The 7,581-nt window shown below is 40.4% G+C and overlaps 1 long non-coding RNA gene across 1 annotated transcript in view; it reads left to right on the forward strand.

Annotated features, from left to right (window-relative positions):
* The window catches only part of LOC104910194, a 29,296-nt gene extending 22,896 nt beyond the window's left edge, over positions 1 to 6,400 (forward strand). Inside the window, exon 4 of the long non-coding RNA XR_004159207.1 lies at positions 139 to 6,400. This is a non-coding gene — a long non-coding RNA (uncharacterized LOC104910194). The remainder of the gene's footprint in view (positions 1 to 138) is intronic.
* The last annotated feature ends 1,181 nt before the right edge of the window (positions 6,401 to 7,581 follow it).

Genomic DNA, 7,581 nt, shown 5'->3' on the forward strand with positions numbered 1-7,581 from the left:
TCCTAGTCCCCCCTAAGAGTTTGTTTGCTCCTGGCTTTTCTGGGTGTGAGGAAAGCAAATGTCATGTTGGCTGGCTGCCTCTTCTCTTGGGCATGGTCACTGCAGATTGGCCCTAACCATTGTTTGTTTATTTTTCAGATGTTCTGGGGCAAAACTCTGGGACAGGAAATAGCTGAGCCTGTTTGACACCACTGCAGCGTTAGACTCGCTGGAACAGCTGGGGCTCATTACTTCATTGGGTATTCCTTGGCTCAGGCCAAACTCTCTTGGCTCTTTTTCACCTCTTTGGATGCATAGCTCCTAGAAAAATGAGTCAAGAGCCTGTGTGTATGAATGCTCTTAATAGCGCTGATAAGCATCACCTGGTGCCCCCCCCCCCATTCTCTCCTCTCAAGGACTGCATTACATCTCAGACCCTGCCCAAGTTATGCTATAAATGTGCCTGCTTATAGCTCCAGCTGTGTTGCAGTAATGCCTGGCAATGGGCCCCTTTCATCTTTTTTCATTTGGCTGGATCGTAATTTATGGACCGAGTTCCTAGGTGTTAGACCTGCCTTGATGCTATGAACTTGCCTGGTGATTGTGTCTGACTCTGTCAGGGCTGACTCTCCCTTACTTGCTTGTGTTTCTGGCTTCATATGGGACCAATCCTGTTACCAAACACTTGACTTGCATCTGTCCCCCACCACTCCCTTGCAAATTGGAAGTTACATTGTAAGAGTGAAAACCAGGGACAGTTTGGGACTCCAGGAGATGAAAGGCTGCAGTTTGTCTTAAAAGGGTAGAGGTGCTTCCATTTCCTGACCTTCCCTCTGTTGCTCTTGTGAGGAATTAAATTAACCCAGACAGAACCAAGCATGATGATTTTGGCTGTCACATGTACATGAAATGAAATTTGCCCTTTTCCTTATTTTTGCAGATGCAAGAAGTCCTGGCTAAAATCAGGTGCTCAAATGCATATTAGTGTTTACATGTATGGTATGGGCAAGGAGTGCTACTGTGGCATGGCTTGCCCTAACTAACCCCTGCCCGGAGAAATGTAAATAGCCTTCTGGCAGGAGATACTGGGATGCAGATTCTGTGACTTTCTATTATAGGTGGAGGAATGGAGAGAAGGAGGAAGAGCTGGATATTTTTCTGTTCGCTTTCCTGTGCATAGCACACGTTTCTGCATGGATATTCAGCAACAGTCATTGATGATCGCATTAGCAGTAATGTCTCTTGATGTTTGCAGTCCCTCTTAAGGAAGACAGGAAGTGAAATACCGTGTGCATACTCTCACCGTGAAGGTGAGAGGTGGGAGGCTGGTGGCAAGTGAGTAGGTAATTAAGAGATGCCTTCTGTGTGGAAAAGTTCCAGCCATTCTGGCATTTTCTGTCTGAGAGGAGCCAATAAGCAGGTGCCCGTGGAGGAACAGGAGAGCAGACCATTTCTGGAATAACTCTTCTCTTGCTACATTCTTCCTCCACAGTTCTGCTGACCTCCAAGTTAGAGACTTCCTGGTCAGGAAAAAGTTCTGTCTGAAGACTCCCAGCGTATATTTGCTGTCTTTCTGAGAAGCATGTTAAGTACATTGGGCCTACCAAGCACTGGGTGATGTGACATACATATTCTGAATGTGTATTGTGCAGGTGTGCCCTCTCTATTTTTTCCTGTTGTTCAAGGGCTTTCCTTCTAGAGATCTACCTAGGCCTGCAAGGGCTTGTTCAGAAAAATATGATTATGGTTATGGTCCAATACAACACCTCTCCCCATCTGTAGCTCCTTCATTTCCATGAGGTTTGAATTGTCTGTTTTCCTGTGCTTTGTGCTCTTCAATGCGAAGGTACTGCAGAACTTTTCCAGCTGATATATGTTTTCATTTTCAGTTGAGCATGATTTCTTTTTACTGGGTAGAATTGAAACAATACATTATCTTGTACCCTAATTTATATGTTCCTAGAAAAATTGGTCTTCCATGAGTGATGGAAAAGTAACTCCATTGCTTTTCCAAATTGTCAGCTACATCTTGCACATCCCTACACAATAACTAAAAGTCCAGCTTCCTTTCTGATACTTCACTAAACTTCTCTGTGTAGGAATTCTAATTCCTGTGTTTTTCCCATCCAAATACCACTGAAGATTTTCTTTCACTAGCTTCTGTAGACAAAATCAGGACTAGAACAGTTATTCTCTTGATCTAGCTAGAGTAAGCTCATATATTGAAAGCTATTAGGTTAGATGGGCTGATTAGATTATTTGGTGACACGAATGAATTTTTATTCATTATTTTAATTTTTATTCATTGTTTGTGAAGATTTTTGGCTTTGGTGCTCTCCTTCTCTTTCAGTAAAATCCTACCAGACAACCAGACAAGTGGGGAGAGCAGAACTTTTCTGAAGTTGCACCAGGGGAGATTGAGGCTGGATGTTAGGAAATACTACTTCTCTGAAAGTGTTGTCAAGCACTGGAGTGGGCTGCCCAGGGAGGTGGTGGAGTCACTGACCCTGGAGGAGTGCAAGGAACATTTAGACGTTGTGTTGAGGGACCTTGGTTAGTGAGAATTATTAGTGATAGGCGGACTGTTGGACTGGATGATCTTATAGGTCTTTACCAAACTTGGAGATTCTATGATTCTATGACTGCCATAGAGATAGGTGGAGTTTCCATTATACTGTTTTTGCAAGAGTGGTAGAGACAAAGTCATGGGAATTGCTTGCATGAAATTTATGCTTTGTGGACTAACATAAGCAGGATGGTAGTTCTCTGGAATTCATGTGTTGTTTTGGGGTGACATAACGTGCTCTCATCAGTCATGGTCTGTGAGTGACCACCATTCAGATGGCCTCTTCCATCCACAGAGATGGAGCCTGAGGTTTGCAATTTAACAGACATTGGTGATCTTCTTTAGTCACCAGTCTGGAGCCGGCCAATGCTATACTAATACCATTGGTTACCCAGAAACTGACATCCTAAAAACCAAAAATTAATGAATTCCCTGGGCTGGCTTATGATCACTTAATAATATGCCATAGAGTTCTGCTTTCTAAAGCACCATGTACTTTGCTAATCTGTGATCTACTTTCATTTTTCTCCTGATAATTTCCCAATTGTTTGACTGGTGCATAATTTTTTTTGCAAAGCTTTCTGGCAAAAACAGAGCTAAGAAAGATAGATATCAGATGTGTTTCAGAAAAATAAAATCTGGCTCATCTTTATTCTAATGCCTTGTAAGTAAATATATAATAAAATGATAGATAAGGAAAAATGGCTACTTTCTTTTTGGTAACAGTAAAGAATGCTTTTGAATTAATTATTTTCATTTGTATAGCAGTCTTCCTGTGCCTTAAAAAAATGTTTGAACTGGGTTACTTTATGTAAACTAAAAGATGTTTCTGAGTTGAATTTGATCAGTGCTTAGAATTCCACCTTAAATACTCCAAAGATGGCACTTGTTTAGGTTTCTGAAGATGGGAATATGATCTGCTAAAAATCAGACAAGTGAGCAGAAACAAACTATGACTTCTGCCCCAAGGGTAATGGAGATGGAGATGAATCCTGACAAGCACACACATGACAAGACCTAGGCAGAGCAAGAACGGGTGACTCACAAATTGTAGTGGCACGTTCTCTCCAAGGGCCTCAGTGTGCAGTAATGCCTGAAAGATCTCAACCAGGATCACATGATGCATGCAGTGGTTGGCTGACTGTTGAGCCATATAATAAAACCCCAACAAATTAAGTATAAAACAGCCTCTGGTGAGCTGTAGCCCTAATTAGAAAGAAAATTAACAGGTATTAGATTAGCAGAAACCCCGCCAGTAAAGGATGTAGGGGATATCATTAAAGAGACAGATTTTTGTGTGTGTTTTATGTTCCTCTGAAGTTGATCCCCTTTTTAATTACTTCTGCCATTATGAGAAAGCTAACTGGATTCTTTCTCTGATGAGACCAGGACAGAGCCACAGAGAGGTTCATTAATCATCTTGGATGACAAAGGGAGGAGGGGGAGTTCTCTACCAACTACTTGCTCTTCTCTTCCGCGTATGTATCCCCCCACCTCCCACTGCTCTGTACACATCATGCCATCATTGGCAGAGTTGTTGCCAGCATTCTCTTTACACATCAGCACACAGTGTTCCCTGATGTTAGAATTTTTCTGTGAAATGAACTCACACCTCAGCCTCAGCCTCAATGGAACTAGATATTTCTTTCTTTTCCCACACTGGCCATTTCAGTTATGAAACTCATTCCAATCCTTTACATCTGTTTGGTGTGCAAACCCTTAATATAGGATGGTTTGCAGGCTCCCAAACTGCTTTTGTCTGCCTTCCCTTTTTAGCTACCCATTTGTCCACTCCACTCTTCTTTTCTTGGCCCAGTCTCTTTCTTCTTTTTCTTTCTGCTCTCATTGCATCTTTTGCCCCAACTTCTCTTGCATCCTTTACAGGTTGTCTCATTCAAGCCATTCTGCCCAGAATGCAAGCCTTCATTGCTTCTTGCTTATTTCATCAAAGCAGAGCACTGTTCCTGTAACCCCAGACACATAGATATTGAATGCAAATCTCTGTACAAGTTCAGATTTGAAAAATCCTCAGGGCAGAGCAAATGACACTGACAATGGGAATTATCAGAGTTCTTTCTAAGTTCGTCAGTGATCTTTTGCTAGCCCATCCTGAGATCCTGAGTTCATGAAAGAGACACAAGAACTGCATTCCCTAGAGTGGATTCTGCAGCAATCACTCATACTGCCTTCTCAACCCGCAAGCAGACTGATTGTCTATGTCCTTGCCTATTCTGCTAGGTGAAATAAAGGACATCAAATTTCATTTCGAAAAGTAGGAAGGTTCTCCCATATGCCTACTGGAACTCAACTGTATGGCACTAAACACCTGTCCCATACGCAGAGATGTGACTTCAGTTATAGCATAGAACTCCTTGTTTCTCATGCAGCGGCCATCTGATTATGATTACAGTGAAATTACAGTCACACTTCTGAATTTCAAATTCTGCACTTCTTGCCCATCTCCCAGCCCAAAACAGCACATTTTACGTCAAAGATGGGCTATATTTAAGATCTCAGAGGAGAGGCCTTCTCTAAGAGCAGTCGGAGTTGGAGGAACAAGCTAGACAGGCTTGTTCAGAAAAGAGGCAGTTTTCACATTGTGTTTATAAACATCCTTTGAGAAAATCAATTATGGAATTCAGATAAATGTCTGAACTCCTAAAAGGAGTGCTTGGCTCCCAGGTTTTCCGGTAAGAACTTCTCACAGGAAGTGTTTTTAAAAGTGTTATTTCAGGATGTAGTGATACATCCTAGTCTGGATAATTATATTTTGACAGCACAAAGTGCTCCTATTCAAGATCTATAACTGTTCTTTATTTTCCCCAAGGTGTGCCTTGTGCTGATGACCATCGTGTATTTCCTTCCTGTTACATGTGACTACATTTCATGAGTGATGGCAAAAATTATGTCTGAAAGATGGAGAGATATTGGCAAATCTGATGTCCTTTTGAAGCCACTACCCTATAAGGCACACATGGTATGAGTTGGCTGACAGTATTCTGGCAGACTCTGTAGACAGCTATTGAAGTCAACTTTTGGCAAGGATTTAGAGATTTGAGTTGTTACCACATGTTTTTTATATAGGTACTGTGGTTTATTTTGACATGCAAGGGGTGACATAACACTGATTTTAAAAAAGCTTAGGTTGTTACCACTTTACTTTTAAGAGCATAGACATCAAAGGATGGCAAATATGTTATGCAGTTTAATGAGTTACCATTTGTCACTGCAAATCAGCTGAGGAGTGTTAGCTCATTGAGCCTGGATAACCTGATTTCTTCTAATCTTTTGTGTGTGTGTGTGTGTGTGTTAAGCATTATTACATTTACTAAGCAAAATATTACAAAATTATCTTGTTATTGATAACTGAACACACCTAGAGTGGATCAGCCATCCTGTGATATTAAGTGCAAGTAGCATACCTGTATTCTTCCCTAACCCAAGCTCATTTTCTTTTTCAAATTTGAGCAATGATGACTGTACTTTTGTATTTGATTCCCTATTCATTTACTGTATCTCAGCAAAGAAATGAATTAGACAATTCCTTGTTCAGCATACAGTCCATAATATGCCAATGTGAGGGCTCCAATAAATACTTTTAACCATAAGCTATTTCTTGCATTTGTATTTCATGGAACTGGGTCATAAACATGAATTTGCTTTCATCACATATGATGATGTTAATCTCTTTGTTTCTTCTTCTCCAGGCTGCACATACACACATGTACATACATGCGCATGTGTATGTATGCATACACACACTGTTTGTCACAAATCAGTACAGCTGGTAATTTTCAGTTCACCAGAAGCTCAGAATAGCAGAGAAATCGTTCAGTCAGGCTTAATGTGGAGAACAAGTGTTTGCACACACTCCTCATGCTCTTTCTTGGGGGAGACTATCAAAAGAGGTTTGAAAAAGGAATGTCAAAGAGAAGATAGTCAGCACATTTGTCTGTTCTTTTTAACATACATATTTCTGATATACAGGTGCAAGTCTGCCAAGGTGTAGCTGAGATGAGAAGCAGGCATTTAGATACTGTATTGCTTTACTTGGAAATGTGGGCAGGAGTAGAGCAGATAGCATCTCATGCTTGGGAAACAGGCTCAGTGGATCATGTCAACAGAAAAGGCTTGAGAGATCTTCCTTGAAAAATGACTCTCTTTCCTGCCCGGAAAGGCTGGAAAAATTAACATCTCCACACTTCTCTGAAGAGGCAGGGAAACACATGACCAGAAAAGGGTTTGTTCACTCAGGAAATGCAGCAAAACACACTGGGAATAAAATGGCTGGCTCTCTTCCACTCTTCTATCCAAGTACCAGACAAAAAGTCTCTTAGAGGCTATATATATTCAGGTCCAGAAAAGCTAACTTATTCCAAGAGTGACCAGTAGATTCATCTGTATAAGAAAATAAGTCAGAGTTGCACAGACACTGAAAAAAAAATGCTTCAATTTTTTTTTCTTTCTCTCAGGACTAAAATATTTATTCAGATTTACACGTTCATCACCAGTGAAGACAGTAGGAACCGAATCTGAAGAAAACTACACAGAAACCCACTCTTGTTTTCTGTAGTAAAATAACATTCTTTTTAAAGATGTAAAATCCAGATATAAACTCCACTTGTCAATATACCAGTGTTTCAGGAATTTCCTCCCTCCTTGCTATATTAACTAAGCAAGGAGACTGACTATTTCAATAACTGGTCTTTTATGATACAGAAGGAAAAAAAAAATCATCCATTTTGGTTTTAACATTAATATTGAGATTTACAAATTGAATGTATTTGTCTACACGAAACAAATCTGAAATTTCATGTTTAGTGACATCTATTATGTGTACATCTGGAAGCAGTAGGCAGTGCACTGAAATCTATCCTTCTTAGTCATTGGCAATATCACAGAAGGAAGGCCTAAATGAAACATGAAATGCAAAAGGATTTAGCACATTACAAATACAGATAAGTATACTTTTAATTTAGATGCATTGAAGAAGCATGGGAACCAGTTCAGTTTCTTTGAAAATGCCAAACCAATTG

This window comes from Meleagris gallopavo, chromosome 3 (assembly GCF_000146605.3).
Source record: "Meleagris gallopavo isolate NT-WF06-2002-E0010 breed Aviagen turkey brand Nicholas breeding stock chromosome 3, Turkey_5.1, whole genome shotgun sequence".
In the NCBI taxonomy this organism is placed as follows: Eukaryota; Metazoa; Chordata; class Aves; order Galliformes; family Phasianidae; genus Meleagris; species Meleagris gallopavo.